Source organism: Ursus arctos, unplaced genomic scaffold, assembly GCF_023065955.2.
Source record: "Ursus arctos isolate Adak ecotype North America unplaced genomic scaffold, UrsArc2.0 scaffold_8, whole genome shotgun sequence".
NCBI lineage: Eukaryota > Metazoa > Chordata > Mammalia > Carnivora > Ursidae > Ursus > Ursus arctos.
In genome coordinates, this window is record NW_026623100.1 from 66,860,237 (window position 1) to 66,876,547 (window position 16,311).

The 16,311-nt window shown below is 34.4% G+C and overlaps 1 protein-coding gene across 11 annotated transcripts in view; it reads right to left on the reverse strand.

Annotated features, from left to right (window-relative positions):
- Positions 1-16,311, reverse strand: part of NCOA1 (nuclear receptor coactivator 1) — a 239,574-nt gene that overhangs the window by 167,911 nt on the left and 55,352 nt on the right. For 7 of the 11 annotated variants that reach the window (XM_048222429.2, XM_048222428.2, XM_057309412.1 and 4 more), the window contains one exon: positions 15,904-16,038. The gene's annotated coding sequence lies outside the window, so the exon portion shown is untranslated. Of the gene's footprint in view, positions 1-15,903; positions 16,039-16,311 lie in introns of those variants that run through there. The other 4 variants (XM_057309413.1, XM_057309414.1, XM_044390638.3 and 1 more) reach the window with 4 other exon arrangements.

Genomic DNA, 16,311 nt, shown 5'->3' on the forward strand with positions numbered 1-16,311 from the left:
TCATCTAAAGCTTTCATTTAAATTTTTAATTCTGAATGTTAAATATTAATGCTCAAAAATACTGGTCAATTGCTTGATAAAATGCTTACTATTTTTTAAAAAGAATCTGCACATGTTTATCTAAGCTAATTTAATTTATGATATCTCTCTATTTTGTAAACAATGCAGATTTTAGTCTTGCACAACTACTGGCAACACACTGGTTTTTCTTTAAAGATCTCTTCTTTGTTTATTCCAAATAAATTTCATGACCCTAATTCAGCACAATGAACTGCTTCATAAATGTCAACTTTCAATACCCTAGTGTCACTAATAAGTTAAAAACTAGTTGGGATGGGGAAGAACCTACTTTTTCATAAAGCCCTAGATAGCAAAGTAGGCCTTCAATTCATAATTTTTGAAGTCTGATCCTTCACTAGAAGATTATAATTTTAAAGAAATTCTAGCAATATTTTTGACAAAACAATGAGAGTTGACATAGTTTTCTTCTATCGTCAATGAAGAAGGCGAGATTTACGAAAATGAAAGTAAAGCTGAAAGAATTACGTATCTGTGTGGCATCGTTCAATGGAGGCTTCCTAAGGCAGTTTTATTTTGACCCTGAGCATTTTGGGGATCATTTTAAATGTTAAGATTTCAGTAAAAAATTTCCTGAATATTTAAATTTTTATTTATTCTTCTAATAGCACTGTCCTTTTACAAAACCAAGTTTAACTCTTAAAATTAATAAAAATAACAGCACAAAGGAACAATCATTCCTATCCATAGTTCAAGATGAAAAACAAAACAGCTTTACAATTACTATAAACTGGACTTCTCACATGAAGTTCCACTCCATTTCCAACAGAGTTTAAACTGATCTCCCTGCCTGAACCTGCTCTGGATACCAATGCCAGATTAAACTTCTTGAATTAAATAACTTTTCCAATGTCAACTTCTGTTGAAAAATCATCAATGACTTCCCATACTACAGAATAAAGTCTCATCTAGTTAGCTTGATTTCCATACAAGTCTACTGAGAACACTGCCTTAAGGGGCGCCTGGGTGGCTCAGTTGTTAATTAAGCATCTGCCTTTAGCTCAGGGTGTGATTCCGGGGTCCTGGGATGGAGCCGCACATCAGACTCCTCGGCTGGGAGCCTGCTTCTTCCTCTCCCACTCCCCCTGCTTGTGTTCCCTCTCTCGCTGGCTGTCTCTCTCTCTGTCAGATAAATAAATAAAATCTTTAAAAAACAAAACAAAACAAAACAAAACACTGCCTTAACCTATGCCCCAGCTCCTACCTTATCTTCCAGTCAATTTCTATGGTCAGGCCTTTCCTCAGACTGACCCTCTTCCTGGAGCGGCTTTCCCAACTCCTGGCTCTCAAGAGAAATCCATGTCTTACTGAACTTTCACACTCCAGTTCAAACTTCTCCAAAAAATTCCTCATCATCTCCCTTTCTCACTAAGGTACTTATGAACAGGTTCTCTGTATGTGTATATTTCAAATTTAACTTAACATTATTCCACTGATTTGTTCATTTCAATAATAATAATTGTTGAGTACTTATTATAAGCGAAGCTATTCTCGGCACTGGTGTTACAATAGAGAACAAAAGTGATATACTCCCTGTTGTCACAGTGCTTACACTTATACGTATGGAGATGAAGTATTTGGGTATTAATTGATCATAATACATCAAAGTTCCCATTGTTGGCCAATTAGGCTGTCCTCAGTTTTTACTATTATAAGTAATATTATTGTGAATATAGCTCTCATACAGTTCTTTTATTCCTTGAATTATTTATTCAGGGTTAACTCCCAAGAGCAGAATTACTGAATCAATGGTCACAGATATGTTTATGGTTTTTATGATATATATACTACCATACTACCCTCTAAATGAACAGTACCAATTCCAAAAGCAATGCATAAGTACTGGATTGCCTGTGGACGACTTTATTATACTTACTCAGTAAGTATGAAAGGTTATTCACTACTATTGTTTGAATTCCCAGGAGGTTGGACTCCTCCTTATTTTTGTTTACTCAATAATCTAATGGACATGACTTTACCAATGTACTTACTCACTCTTATTACTATAAATATTTATAAATATTCATAGTAACATTAGATAATATTTAAGATCATGTTTGTAAATATTTTCCATTTTATTTTTCCTTTTCAATTTTATATTAGTTTTCTTTATATAGATGTGCTTAATTCTTTATAGTCAATTTTTTCACCTTCTAACTACTCTTTGCACAGTTTTATAGCTTTTCAATTTTAAAAAGTTAACCATACATTTGCATACAGACATGTTCAACACTGATTTTTCTGTTATTTGATCTCAAAACTTATTAAATAATTCTACCACCTGACAGACTTTATGCTTGCTCACTGTATATTAAATTCCTAAATCATATTTTTTCAATACTAAAGGTATTTATTTTTCTTTTCTTTTTTTTTTTTTTTAAAGATTTTATTTATTTATTTGAGAGAGATAGAGACAGCCAGTGAGAGAGGGAACACAAGCAGGGGGAGTGGGAGAGGAAGAAGCAGGCTCATAGCGGAGGAGCCTGATGTGGGGCTCGATCCCATAATGCCGGTATCACGCCCTGAGCCGAAGGCAGACGCTTAACCGCTGTGCCACCCAGGCGCCCCGATATTTATTTTTCTTAAAAAATAATATTTTTAGGTCTCTGAAACTAGGAGAACTATCAGAATTCATGTCTAAAAACCTACCACTAGCCAAGCAAAAGAGTAAGTTGTAAGTCACTGCTTACCCATGTGTAAATCTATGGGAAATACCGTTCCTGAGAAGATACCTGTTTTACCCAACTACGACCATAGCAGAGTTAACTGCATAGGTTAACTCATATGAGTCGAACTTGAAGTTAAATCTGAAAGCCTAACTGTTGCTTGAAAATATTTTCAGAAAGGCTGAACTGTGATGAAGCTCCGCAATAAAAAGCTATTGTGGTATAAAAGTTGTCCATTGCAGGGCAAGCAAGGGCAATTAAAGCCAGTAGAAATTGCCCAATCTTTCAAAATAGATCAGAGAATTATCAGTGTTGAAGAGAGACACCGGTGTGACCGATTTACATTTTACAAGGTACTAACACCCAACTGCTGGATATCAATCTGTCAAAAGTTTCCAGGTGTCTCAAAAAAGAAGTTATTTAATTCACAGTTTATATGTAGAAAAACTGAAACTATGAGTTTAGCCAAAAAAGAAAAGCAGTTAAATCCAAACATTTCCCATATGACTCAAAACTATATCATCATAATGTGTAAAGAAAAAAAGCAAGCACAGGTGAGGGAAAACAGCGTGTCAGACTGTGAAAAAGGATTTGATTTTATGATTCCAAAGAAGATGGTATAGAAATTATATGGATAAATGTATGCTTCTGTCAGTTAATTTATAAGAATTTTTAAAATAAATTTAATGTTTCTTTTTTCTTGAAAATGTATTAAATCAATAGTATATATCATAACCAACAGTCTTAGAATGTTGAAAATGCACTGTTTATATATATGCACGTATATATTTGTCTACATCTGTTCAGTTATTTATTTGCTCTTTCATTTCTGAGTAGAGAAAGGCAAGAATAGAGAAGCAGGAACAAAACTAAAGATATAATGCATAAAAGATCAAACCCTTTCAAGCTCCTAAAGGTTACTGTGATGCGGAAAAATACATGATGAATGAAGTAAATACAACCCAGATGAAAAATGACAACCAGTTAGATAACTAGCTAATAATAACCAAAAAATCTGATAAAATTAAAGGTAAGTAATAGCAAATAGAAACAGCTGAGAAAAAGTAAATAGAAATTCAGCTTAATTCAGCTTAAAGTAAGAGTATTAAGAACTTATTAAAACTATGTGGTTATCTGAACAAGATTCAGAATACCATAATTCTTTTTTTAAATTTTTATTTAAATTCAATTAGCCAACATATAGAACATACAGAACATCATTATAGAATACTTTTTTTTTTTTTTTTAAGATTTCATTCATTCATTTGACAGAGAGAGAGAGAGAGCACAAGCAGGGGGAGCATCAGGCAGACAGAAAGGGAGAAGGAGGCTCCCCGCTGAGCAGGTAACCGGACATGGGGTTCCATCTCAGGACCCTGGGATCACGACCTGAGCCGAAGGCAGACGCTTAACTGACTGAGCCACTCAGGCACCCCCAGAATATCATAATTCTTGATCAACCACCCTACCACCACAAAAGATTCCAGAAAGTGAAAACGAGAAAGGATGTACCAGGCAAAATTGCCTGTTTTTATTAAAAGGTTTGGAAAACAAGCAACTAAAGACTCTTCCGCCTCAGTTACAGGTTATCCTAATACTTGAAATACTGAGAATAAGCGAACTGGTTTCTTGGCTTCTTTCATACTCAGGCCATCTTAACCCACAGAAAAGAAGAAGGAAAAAATAATCCATCAAGTATTTCCACAAACAGCCATGATGGAGTTACAGGAATCCAATTAATCCTCCTGCCTTATACAACCAGAAAACTGGATAAACTGGACTAATAAAACAACAATTTTCAGATATTGGACAACAGTCAAAGCAGGAGTGGGATTCCTGAGAAAGTGGGGGAGGAAAATGAGGTGAGTCCTATAATTGTCCCACCTCATACCCTTGAGGCAGTTTCTAGGATGCAGCATAGAAAGTGAGGACTTCAATGAGCCTGGAAATCTCAGAGGGTTGAGGAGACAGAGAATGATGTTCAGGGAGGACAAGGCAGTCAGAATTTGTGGAAAGGCATACCAGAGAAAAGGGACTGCACAGAGAGACACAGCTCTAGAGATCTGCAGAGGTGTCCCCTTCACGGCTTGACAGGTAGTGATCTGTCCTGTATGAGAGGAAACTACCTAAGGTTGGTGAAAGGACCACTGAAAAATAAATAGGCCAAAGAATTCCTAAAACTCATACAAGATTACGAATAGTTTGTATTCCCATCAAGTTGAATGAAAAGACCTCATGATACATGAGACATTAAGTAAAGTCCTCAGAAGGTATTAACTCTAAGTTAGCTCCAGGAAAACAGGCTGCTCTAGACCCACCCTAACAAAGCTTCCTCAAAACAAAGCAAGTCTCAAAAAAGCACCAAAGAGATTTCAAAAAATTCAACTGCATGCCAAAACTTAGACTAACATCATTGAGAGGAATACAACAAAATCCAGCACCCAGTATCATAAAATTCACAATGTCTGACATCCAATGAAAATTTACCAGGCATATAAATTAAAAGGGAAATACGACCTATAACCAGGAGAAAGACAAATCAATAGAAACAGATGCAGAACTGACAGAGACACAGAATTTGGCAGACAAAGATGTGAAAAGAGCTACTATAAATATGCTCAATATGCTCAAGAAGGTAGAGAGACACATGGAAGTGTTGAGGGATAAGTGGAAGATTTTTTTAAGGCCGAAATGGAAATTCTAGAAATGAAAAATAGAGTATCTGAAATGAAAAATACACTGGATGGGATTAACAGCAGATTCAACACTTAACTTGAAAACCCAGCAATAGAAAAATATTGAGAATGAAGCACAAAGAGAAAAAAATACCGAAAAAAAGAAAGGAAAAACAGAAAGAACACCAATGATGTATAGTAATATATCAAACAATTTAATATACACGTAATTGGGGTCCTAAAACTGGAGGGAAGAAGGTGACAGAAAAAAATATTTGGAGAAATTATGGGCAACATTTTTTCTAACCATAAACCCACAGATCCATGAAGCTCAACAAAATTCAAGAAGGAAAAACAAAGCAAACCACACTTAGAAATATCATAATCAAACCGTTGAAAACCAGTGGTTAAGAAAAAATGGAAAAAGCTGTCAGATTATGTACAGAAAAACAAAGACTTCTCATCAGAACCTATGCAAATGAGAAGTCAATGGAGTGAAAGCACGAAGTGCTAGAAGAAAGACACACTGTCAACCTGAAATTCTGTATCTGGTTAAAATATATTTCAAAATGAAAGTGGCAATGTTTTTAGACAAAGGTTGAGAAAAATTCATTACAAGATATGCAATGCACTTAAGTGCTCTCTAGGCAAAAAACCTGCATCCTCACAAAGGAATAAAGAACACCGGTAACAGTAAATACATTAACAGATACAAAAGATATCTTTGTCTAAGTTTTTAAGTTCTGGGTTGCTTTTTCCCAATTATCTTAATTTCAATAAAAATCTTTGCTCACAGCAGAAATGTAAGTAACTCCCCTAAAGAATCTTACTCTCATGAAGTAATCATTGTTAAGATATTCATACAGATTTCATAACATTAGTTGGGCATATTTCCATTTTTTATAATCTCTAGAACAGTTTCTCACCATAGGAATTATATGTTCCTTGAAAGTTAGAAAAAAAACTCACTGGCAAAACGATCTGGCCCCAGAACCAATTTTTGGAGAAAATTTCTTAAACTTTCTTCCATAGTTCTTGGTTTACCCAGATTTTCTCCTTAACGCAGTTTGAGTGTTTAACAATTCATTTCAAAGAGATTTCAAATGAACTGGCTTACAAATAAATAAAGCCGTCTCTTTTCTATATATATATTTAAAAATTTCTTATCTATATATATTCCCTTTATTCTTTTGTACTTTGGTTTTCTATCTTTTCCTTGATAAGATTAGATTTATTTGTTTTTGTTTTTTTTTAAAGATTTTATTTATTTATTCGACAGAGAGAGAGCCAGCCAGCGAGAGAGGGAACACAAGCAGGGGGAGTGGGAGAGGAAGAAGCAGGCTCATAGCAGAAGAGCCTGATGTGGGGCTCGATCCCAGATCGCCGGGATCACGCCCTGAGCCGAAGGCAGACGCTTAACTGCTGTGCCACCCAGGCGCCCCCTAGATTTATTTGTTTTTTAATCCTAAGAAACAGCTCTTAGATTTTTCAATTCTGTTGTTCGTTTTTTAATGCATCTGTTTCTGCTTTTATCTTATTTATATCCTTCCTTTCCCCTAGGCATTTATTTTGTTGGTTTTATTTGTTATACTAAATTCTCCAATTGAGTTCATTTCTTTTTTTTAATCAATTTATTTCTAAGCTTGGTATTAGTCTTAGCTTGAGTCTCATTTCAGTTAGCTTAATAATCAGTTATTGTATATTTGATCTCCTCTTTGACTCAATATTTAAGAACAGTTTCTGTTTGATTTTTCCAAGTGGTTGGAGTAGTGCATTTTAAACTTCTGCTGTAGAGAGAAAATGGACACAAAAAGTTCCAGCTTTTCAGGAATTTACTGAGGTTTTTCTTTGTGGCTTAACCTAAAATTTACATTTTTTTTTTAAATGTTGCATGGTCAACTGGAAAAGTATACTTAATCCCAAATTTAAAGAAAGCTTTAGAAGTGAATAAGCCCCATTATAAAAGCAATGTAGGTTTTGCACTGTAGTCAGGCTTTCACTTTTAACTAGCATTAAATGCATGCATATGATATTAAGAATAAGGACCGAGATTCTCAGTTTTGCACCTAACCTAATTTTATGTTTACATTGCTAGATAAAAAGAGTTTAATAATGTAAGAATTTCTTTTTTTTTTAAAGATTTTATTTATTTATTTGACAGACAGAGATACAGCCAGTGAGAGAGGGAACACAAGCAGGGGGAGTGGGAGAGGAAGAAGCAGGCTCCCAGCGGAGAAGCCTGATGTGGGGCTTGATCCCAGAACACCGGGACCACGCCCTGAGCTGAAGGCAGACGCTTAACGACTGCGCCACTGAGGCGCCCCAATAATGTAAGAATTTCTAACTTCAAGGAATGTCCAAAAGTTCTTGAAAGTTTCAAAAGTTTTTTAAATTCACTTCCATGTTAAACATTTCCATGTTCATCTTTAACTGAGGAAGTTAAAGTAATAAAATACTGGTACATCACTCCATGTCAAACACCATTTTCAAAAACCAGTAATGTATCCCTCCTTCTTCTCTAAAATGGTAAAATGTGATTTGACTAGTGAGTAGCATGTTAGAACTATGACCTTTCTTGTATGAGACACTATACTCCAACTAATATATCTATGATTAATAACTTTTAAGGAGCCCTATCATATCAGAAATTTATACTGAACTAGCTAAATCACTGGTTTTCCAAAATCTATGCTTTTGCAGTTTGTTTGAACTAGAATAATACACTTTCTTTTTTAATTCTGATTAAAAATAGTTTCTGAAGTCGAACTTTTGATTTTATCCCAAGAGAAAGAGATGGATGAATCTTTACTGTGAGTTAACTTCAAAGTAAGCCTTATTGGGATACCTGGATGACTCAGTTGGTAGAACACGTGACTCTTGATCCCAGGGTTGTGAGTTCAAGCCCCACCACTGGGCTTGGAGCCCACTTAAATAAAAAAGTAAGCCTTATTAAGACTCAGTTTCTTATACATAAAATAGATGTAATAATAGTTTACATCTCACAGAAATAACTATGAATCTGAAAATATATAGAATCTAGAATCTGAAAATATATATAAGTGTCTGTCACAGTGCCTGGCACATAGTGAACATTAAATATTAACTATTATTATTATATTTTTTGTTTTCCTCATGTCAGCTTTCTTTTCTCTTAAATTCACTAATCCCAAACTCTGTAAATGGCCATATTAGCAATGCCTCCTCATTTAAGATCATGTACTGAACAATAATCATCTCAATGCCTTTACCAACTGACTGATAACAGATACTAAATTGAGTACCTCTCAACAATGCTTAATTTTGCCGATCACCTTTTTGTTTCCAAGGTATCCACGTGTAGTTTGGGAGGTATTTCATCTTTCCACAAAAAGCTTTCATGATCAGATAGAGAGTGAGTTTCTATCATACCCATTTATTTTATTCTTCAAAAAGTATCTTTTATCTCTAACCAATAAACTATAGCCCATAACAACAAAACCTCTTCTTTAATAGTCAAGTGACCAATTGTTCAATTTTAATAGCTACGCCACTCAGTAATTATAGCTGTCATGTGAAAAATGGAATTCTTGTACTCTACCATCTTCAGTTTCCAAATAGTTTAATATCATTTTCAAAAATACCATTAAAGATATGTTAGGTTACTACAGTTTACTGCTATACAAAATCACAGGTGCACCTGAGTTAGAGGGAGGAGCATGGTAAAGTACAGAAAAATAGCACAGCTTTTAACTAGCTATACCAGGTCTTTTATAACTTTTAGGAAAAGGCTGTAACTATGACTCATCTCTTTTTCTTGAGGGTGAAACCAAAAATTTTCTTTCTAGTAAGGAAAGTATATGCCTCCTTTCACGAAGCTTAGCTATCCTAAAACCCATGGAGTTGTAACAAGTCACATTTCCCCCTAAATTGTTCCCACCCCACCCTCTAAAAGGCAAGTATCCTTTTGACAACCAACTCTCTCGGTAATCTTTCTCAAACTCAGAGATAATTATTTTTAAACAGTTCCTTACAGAGAACACAGAAATTACTCATTAAACCACCATAACACATTATCAACAGTTTTTGTCACCTGTCCCAGGCCTAGGACTTCTCTTAAAATAACTAAGCCATATTCACCCTTTGCCATTTTAAAAATTAAAGAAAAGGAACAATTTTTAAACAAAATCGTAAATAAGTTACCTCTTAAATCAGAAGGCATATGTTCATTAGATACATATTGTGTGCTAAACCATATACTAAGTGCTTTGCCTAATTTTATCTTATGTAACCTATGTAAAGTCAGGTGGGAAGTAATTATATAACAGGTGTAAGGGCTAGGTGAAGGAAGGAGTTATTTTATCTAAGATTCATAAAGAAATTCAGCAAATAGGACCAATGAAATCAACAAGTAATTGAAAGTAAAATGAGCCATGAATAGGCTGCTTACAGACCAGGAAATAAACCAAAAAAACAAACAAAACAAAAAAACCACTAGAAGCCGTTACAATACACTTTATTCTGTTTCTTGCTACACACTAATTCTTAGACTAGTAGTGAGTACCTTATATTTGTAAAGAAAACTGCTATTTAAAAGTTTAACTTCTAGCCAGCACATTAAAACAAACAAAAATAAAAGGTAGGATTAGAGCAGAGAGAAGTTACAAGGAGAGATACAAAACCTAGAGAAGCACAGACTCTAGGGTACAAGGCCTGGATTCGAATTCCAGCTGTAACCTTGGGCAAGTTAACGTCTATATAATTGGAGATCTTGTAAGGATCAAATGGGTTAATACATGTAGTGCTTAGAATTAAACGCCTGGTAAATAGTAAGCACTATAGTGCTTACTGTCCTTTGCAAGCAATATGATTTTGTAAGCAATATGATTTTCTACACAGAAAACCCAACAGACTCAAGAAATTATCAGAAATAAGAATTCAGTGGGTTGCTAAATACACATAATTCAACTGTCCTCTTATAAGCCAACAGAGAGAATAGATTTCTGGACCTTCTTCTTATGGAAATGTTCAAAAAAGCTTAGAGAATAGTACCAAGAATTACACCACTACCACCCCCAATGCCAGAAGTACCTACTTTTTTGTGTGTGTGGTGAAGATCTGGGGACATGAATCCAAAATCAGTGGTCTCTTTTTAGATAAAAAGAGAATCAAAAGGGAGATTTTTAAAAGGACAAACAGAATGCTGAGTCTGATAATAAATATCAACGTCAATGATAGTGCTGAGAAATATTTCTTTTAAATTGTAAGACCTGGAAAACTTTGCTATTTGAAGTGCCTACTTTAAACGACGATCACATCAACTCGAGGCCAATATGGTTTTATCCCCACCCACAGCCTCCCCTCTATTCTGGATAATAATGAAATAGATCCCAGACATATAATCATTTTAATATGGATCCACAATCATTTAAATATGGATCTCTAAAAGGTAATGACTCTTTTTAAATATAACTACATACTATTATCACACCTAAAAATTACCAAAAATTCCTTAATACCAAATATGCATTGTTCAAATTTCCCTGATTATTTCATAAATATTTATGTATGACAATCTGGACCCAGATAAAGTCCAATCATTGCTATTAATCTCAGGTTTCCTTCTCACTTCTCTTTTTTTGTTCCTTACAATTTATTTGCTGGAAAAAAAAAAACCAAGTTGTGCATCTCAAGGACTTCCCCTAAGCCTAGACTTTGCTGACTGCATCTCCATGGTATCATTTCACTTGTTTCCCTGATTTCTATGTTTCCTGTAAACTGGTAGACCTAGAGGCTTGATGAGATTCAGGTTCAAGTTCTATTTTTTGGCAAGAATACTTATTAGGTTGTATTGTGAACTTTCATTGAGAGCAATCTAATGTCTGGCTCTCCCTCTCTGTGATGATAGCAGCCACCAATGATGTTTACCTAGGTCTAGGAATTCACTACAAAGTGGTGATGTTCTATTTATCACTCTTTTTTCATTTATCAACCAGAATACTCCTCAGAAAAGAAACTTCCTCTTTTCAACTCTTTGGTTACATTCAGGTACATTCAGGTACAGCTAGCTGGCTCCAAAGAAAACTAATCAGGTTTGGGGGTTTTTTTTTAACTATCATTATGAACTCATGGATTTAAACATATTTGATGTGATTGATTATATTGCAGTTATACTTACTAACGCTCAAAATGTCTCATCTTTGGCCAGCCAAACCCCATTCAATTAAGCACCTTTGTTGTTTTGCCACACCCTGTTAGTGTTTGATAATCTCCTTGCAAAGATTTCAAGTCCCCAGGTCTAGAATCATCTTTAGCCATAAGCTGCTTTCCATATTCAACTAGTTTCTTTCTTATTCTGTATTTCTACTAAATTAAAAATCACTAATTCTTAATGACAAATCAGCTATGTTATATACTGTGGAATTACAACTGAACATGGACCTAGAAATTGTAACACTATTTCTCACTGAAGTCTTTCAGCATTCCATTGAATGGAAAAGAAGAGAAAAGAAAAGAAAAGAAAAGAAAAGAAAAGAAAAGAAAAGAAAAGAAAGAAAAGAAAGAAAAGAAAAGCTATCCCACTCAAAACTAGATTTTAAATGCTTCAATTTGAAAGACTGGAGCAAAAAGATTCCTAATCTATTCTCTGCTGGCATTTTGGCTCTGGAAAGTATTTTTTCATGCTCTATTCCAAAATTCGGGGATGGTTTTTAAAAATGCACAATAAAAATGCACTGTTTTTTTCTTTGATAAATTGATAAAATCATCAAGAATAAGAAAATGGTCAAACTCTTAAAGGTTGAAGTATTTTGTACCATAATTCAGACTTTTGTAAAATCCTCATATCTCACCCTTAACATTAAAATTCATGATAACTGTGAATATGAACTTATAAGTTCTGACTATTTGAAATATCAAATATATTTACTATGCTGTGCGCCCTTCAAATCATAGAAATGGCATTATCAGTATTAAAAGAAATATTTATCTTATTTTACTAAAAAATGAATTAAACATTTAAAGCCCTGAGCTTTAGCTAGAGCTAGCTAGCTAGCATGCATCACTGTGAAAAGGCACGATCCTATACTTAATGACCATTTCTTCACAAAACGCTGAAAAGACATGGCCTTAGTGGTCAAAAATTGCTTACATCCACAATTTTTACCACTGTGATATTAAATCACAATCAAAAATCACATTACTGAGGAGGTACCTGGGTACTTCAGTCGGTTGGGCATCAACTCTTGATTTTGGCTCAGATCATGATCTCAGGGTCCTAAGAACTCCTTCGTGCTGAGCATGAAGTCTGCTTGGAATTTTCTCTCTCTCCTCTCCCTCTGCCCCTCCCCCTGCTTGCGCCCTCTCTAAATTAATTAATTAATTAATTTTTAAAAATCTAAAAAAAAAAAAATCACATTACTGAATGTCAATTCTCCCTGAAAAAAAGCAGATATGAACTGATACCCTGGTGTGATTTCTTTTCCTCACAGATTAAGTGAACCCTTTCCTGCAACTAACCTTGTGAGGCTTTGACCACAGGAACTAATGCAACTTTTCCAGTCAACACTGGCTTTAAACAAAGGCCACCAAACACCACCACCACCACCACCAAAACAAAATAACAACAAAAAAACTCCTTTGCTGCAGTAAAGATTTTTCAGTGATAAACAGTAACACATCTCTATGAAGTGCTGGTATGTTCTCTGAACATCAGTGCTTTCATCCAACTGAAAAACAAAAATTCTGCTAGCGTGCACACGTGACAGTAATTGCTTTTCCAGATGGTATGCCTTTGATAAGGGATTTTTGCCAAAAGCTCATTTTACTTTCTCTCCAAGCATAATATTTGCCATTAACTTTGAAACTGGTTTTACAAGCTTCTCACTAGTAGTGTGAGCTGACCTGTTTTTTTGCTATGAGAAGGATAATTGTGAATGATACTTCAGTAGTGTGGTCTCCTCTGTATTTAGCAACAACACTCACTAATCTCACACTGAGAAGCATTATTTTATATAATTTATACACATTTCACTTTCCATCACAAGTCTAAAAAGTAATATTTCTAAGACAGAAATATTAATTCCATTCCCCAGGGCAGCATGGAAGTAGAAGAGCCGAAGTCTGTGCTCTTTCCATCATGCCACAGAGAAAACCGTAGCAAGGGAATACCTATTCCCTTAATATACCTTGTTGACATTTGTTTTCAAATGTTTTCTTGAGTCCAAATAAAATATTTTTTAAAGGTACCATTTTAACTTAATGTAAACTATAATCTAGGACATAACCTTGTACATGTTCTAGAGCCATAATCCAGGTACTGATTTTATTTTGTTTTGATCCTCTTCAAACAAAACAAAATCCCACAATCTCAAAATCTAAAGTTCCCTCAAAAAAAATTACAAGAAAATATTGTTAAAATGTATCATACAAAACTTCTGAGCACAAGTTTGTGTAATTTTCACTTTTTTTCATTTTCAAAGGGGAAAATGAAAAATATTAATGAAGGATATCATATGCAAACTCTTGTAAATGAGTGGGGAGATATAAGAAATTGATGAAGTAGAGATATCTTCGTTTAAGGAATTAAGCAAATAAATTTAGCTATATAGCACTTTCACAAGTAGAACCATAAATAGTTAACAGCCACAACCAAGTAGTCAGCAAACTGATCAGAACTTCCTATTCCCTAATCTTAACTTTTGTTGAGATCGGAACATAGTACAATATTACTTAGAAAGGGCTTCCAAAACCTGATTTTACGTGCTCGTTTTATGATTGTTTTTAAATGGTTTTCAGATGAGTGTATTTAGCTTCCCTAGCCCCAAGAGTAAACATTTGAAGTGAAAGATTTCTTCAACTTCATTTATAATGAAGCTATAGAATAATTTATATTCTTCCCCATATCTAGAAACATGAAGTTACAGAATAATTTATATTCTTCCCCATACCTAGAGTCATTCTTTGCAAAGCTTAGACATTCAACTACTGTTGTTAATGTTGTTAAACATCAGTTAAAAGAAAGAAGAAAAGATATCTTTAAAAACCAAGGGAAATGGTTCCAATAACAAGACACATTATATATTTATCATTACCCTTTGATTCAAAATGACACCAAAAAATTTTTAGAGAAGTACAATGTATCTACTAGCTGCCAAGAACAGTTTTAAAACTTCTCATCAAAGCAACCTAATTCTTCTTCATCTGCTATTTGATTTGAGGTAACTTTTCTTTCACAAACATTGCTCAGTTATACCATCCCCTTTAGAAGGGAGCCCTATAACTAAAGCAGTCTTAGGATTTTCCAATATCATGGAATTATTTATTACTTTAGAATTTATTGCTTTATAAATCAGAACAAAATGAAATTAATAATCCTTGCAGTAAGTAATACATTTTTCTCAGATTTTCTTCTTTGTATTCTAGCAAGATTAATCTACAAACCTCTACAATGTATACAGAGAACCAACCAACTTTGACCTGCCCCTTAAAATAATTTTCCATACTTCTTTCCTATTTGGAAAAACCTAATTAAAAAAATATATTTTGTTTTTAAATGAACACCTAACTGACTATATCCAGTTAGGAATATATGTGTATTTGGAAAAATAGAGTACTGTTTGTTTTCTGTTGATACTACATTTCCTTTGATTGTTTCCAACTGTCTTATGTAGTCTTTAAAGTGGGGATCCACCCCATGATTTGGACGTGTCACTTGGTTCTTTAATTATTTATCTCCCGTTCTGGTCCAAGTGAAACTAACCCAACAGATCCCAAAAGTCCCACATGGACAGTCTATGAGGAGTAAAAGTGACACTTCTTGGTGAATAAAAAACCCTTAATAATAAATTTAGGAGAAGAGGAACAAAAAGGTTTCCAAATCAAACTAAAGGACAATCACTAAAACCTCATGTATCATGTGAGCAGACTCTGTTAGAGTGCTGAATTCAGCTGCTCATCCCAGAGGGTCATGACATAAAATAATCACTAAATTGACATTTATTTATTTCAGTTCTTCTAACATACTTTACTCAGTCTTAATCTGCACCCAGAAGATTTCTTATAATTGACATGCTTTACTAATTATAAAGAGCATCTCCCTTTAAAATATGGATTTTTTTATCAACTAGTTTTAGGGGGAAGTGGGTAAGGAAGGTTGAACTCTTCTCTAAAAGCTAACATTCTCTGGGGCTCCTGGGTGGCTCAGTCAGTTAAGTACTTGACTCTTGGTTTTGGCTCAGATCCTGATCTCAGGGTCATGAGACTGAGCCCTGCATCGGGCTCCATGCTCAGCACAGAGTCTGCTTAAAACTCTCTCTCTCTCCCCCCTCTGCTCCTCCCCCCATGCTCTTGCACACTCTCTCTAAAATAAATAAATAAATCTTAAAAAAAAATAAAAGCTAACCATTCTAACATAAAAACTTTTAAACTTATGAAATCTACATATAGAAACCAAAATTATAAAATGACTTCCAAGGAGTCAGATTAAAGTAAATTTGTGCCTCAAATACCTTAGAAAAAGTAGAAATTCTAAATGTCGGTGTCTTCATTTGGAACCAAAATTTCCTACTGCATGCTCTTGCTGATGGTCCGTGATTTTATCATCAGAGTCAGTTCCAGTTACATTTCCACTAATACGGACAGATCTAAAGTAAGAGAAGGAAGACAAATTTAGTCTACTGAAAACATTACAGACTTTAGACTCTACCACGTATCATTGTTTCCCTGTACGCATGCAAAGATTCCTATACAGATGCTTTAGTTGTTCAAGAAACACCAATTCTCATTCTTGTCCCCACTACAGACTTTAAAAATTGAAATTAAAGATTACAGGCTAAATAAATAAAATTAATAACAGATCATTAGTTACTCGCTTTAAAAGGTTCAGATCCCCAATGAAGCTAAGCAGAGCAAGCTGG